Below are 2,340 nucleotides of genomic sequence, written 5' to 3'. Positions count from 1 at the left end.
TACTAGCATCATCATAAGCATCATTCATAGTACAAGTAGCATCATCAATAACTTGCGACATATAAAAATTAATAGCATGTGGTGGTGTTGAAAGTTTACTCATAACAGAAGGTGAATCTAAAGCAGAACTGGATGGCAGTTCCTTACCTCCCCTCGTCTTCGAGGGAAATATCTTAGTCTTAGCATCCTTCAGATTCTTCATAGTGATAAGATGATAATAATCCCAAGTGACTCAACAAATATAGCTATGCTCCCCGGCAATGGCGCCCAAAAAAGGTCTTGGTAACCCAGAAGTATAGGGATCAGAACAGTTTTCAAGGGTAAGTATTTAACCCAAATTTATAGATTCGACACAAGGGGAGGCAAAGAATATTTGAAGGTATTAGCAGCTGAGTTGTCAATTCAACCGCACCCGGAGATAATTATCTGCAGCAAAGTGATTAGTAGCACAGTAGTATGATTGTTTTGATGATAGCAGAAGTAGTAACGGTAACAGTTACATTAGTAGCAGTGGTATTGTAGCAGTAACGGTAGCAGTAACAATAGTAGCAACTTAGCAAGAACAAGATATGACAAATTCGTAGGGATTGGATCGCTGACTTATTGGATGATATTCATTGTGTCACAGTGAAAACCTAAGGCGATACGGAACTAGCTCCAGTTCATCGATATAATGTAGGCATGTATTCCGTAAATAGTCCTACGTGCTTTATTAAAAGAATTTGCATGACATATTTTGTCCTACCCTCCCGTGGCAACTAAGGGATATTAAGGCCTCCTTTTAATAGAGAACCGAAACAAAGCATTAACACATAGTGAATACATGAACTCCTCAAACTATGGTCATCATCGTGAGTGGGCCCGGTTGTTGTCACTCCGGGGTCATCGGATCTTAACCGTAGTAGGTGACTATAACTTGCAAGATTGGGTCTAGAACATGGATATAAATGTGATAACATAAACGGTTCAGATCTGAAATCATGGCATCCGGGCCCAAAGTGACAAGCATTAAGCATAACAAAGTCATAGCAACATCAATCAAAGAACATAGTGGATACTAGGGATCAGGCCCTAACAAAACTAACTCGATTACATGATGAATCTCATCCAACTCCTCACTGACCAGCGAGCCTATGAAGGAATTACTCACTCCCGGTGGGGTCCATCATGGAATTGGCTATGGAGATGGGTTGGTGATGACGAAGAACGAAGATCCCCCTCGCCGGAGCCCCAAATGGACTCCAGACCTGCCCTCCCGAGGAAGAACATGGCTTGGCGGCGGCTCCATCTCGTGGATCACAATAATTCTTTCTCCTTGATTTTTCTGGAAATATGTGACTTTATAGTATCAGGGGGGGTCGTCTGCAGAGACACCAGGTTCCCCTCTCCTACAGGTCTTGGATCTAGAAATTCTTATGATTGATATAAAAAATCCTTGCAAAGTTCCGTTCCATTCCGAGAACTTTTATTTCTGCACAAAAACAACACCATGGTAGTTCTGCTGAAAACAACGTCATTCTGGGGTTAGTTTCATTCTAATCATGCAAATTAGAGTCCAAAGCAAGAGGAAAAGCGTGAGAAAAAGTCGATACCTTGGAGACGTATCATTCGCCACCTCCAATGTCGCGAGAAGTCCATTGAACCTTATCATTTTGAGGAAGGAGAAGTCGTAACAAGGTTTCCGTAGGTGAACCTATGGAAGGATCATTGTCGTGACCCTGACCAAAACAGACCGCGCACGCGTCATCCAATCCGTCGGCGATGGCACCATCCGTCGCTCGGCCAATGCCTCGACCACCTCCCCTCCTCGAAGCAGGTGGGGGCTCGGGGTAAAAGAACACACGGTGCCGAAGGCGTCAAGGAACACAGTGCCTAACCCATGGGTTTGGCTAGCTTGCTAGTCATCCCTCGTGTTTCAAAGCTATTTAATCCACACGACTCTCGGCAACGGATATCTCCTCTCTCGCAATGATGAAGAACGTAGCAAAATGCGATACCTAGTGTGAATTGCAGAATGCCGTGAACCATTGAGTCTTTGAACGCAAGTTGCGCCCGAGGCCACTCGGCCGAGGGCACGCCTACCTGGGCATCACGCCAAAACACGCTCCCAACCACGCTCATCGAGAATCAGGATGCGGCATCTGGTCCCTCGCCTCGCAAGGGGCGATGGACCGAAGATGGGGTTGCCGGCGTACCGCGCCGGACACAGCGCATGGTGGGCATCCTCACTTTATCAACACAGTGCATCCAACACGTAGCTGACATTATGGCCTCTAAATGACCCAGCAAACGAAGCGCACGTTGCTTCAACCGCGACCCCAGGTCAGGCGGGACTACCTG

At 46.1% G+C, this 2,340-nt stretch overlaps 1 non-coding gene across 1 annotated transcript; it reads left to right on the top strand.

Moving 5' to 3' along the window:
• The first annotated feature begins 1,936 nt into the window (after nucleotides 1-1,936).
• On the top strand, nucleotides 1,937-2,092 carry LOC119326826. The gene has a single exon (XR_005158194.1). It is a non-coding gene; the product is annotated as a 5.8S ribosomal RNA (ribosomal RNA).
• The last annotated feature ends 248 nt before the right edge of the window (nucleotides 2,093-2,340 follow it).

Source organism: Triticum dicoccoides, chromosome 6B (genome assembly GCF_002162155.2).
Source record: "Triticum dicoccoides isolate Atlit2015 ecotype Zavitan chromosome 6B, WEW_v2.0, whole genome shotgun sequence".
NCBI lineage: Eukaryota > Viridiplantae > Streptophyta > Magnoliopsida > Poales > Poaceae > Triticum > Triticum dicoccoides.
Note: the sequence above shows the minus strand (reverse complement) of the source record. Positions and strands in the feature narration are given on the sequence as shown.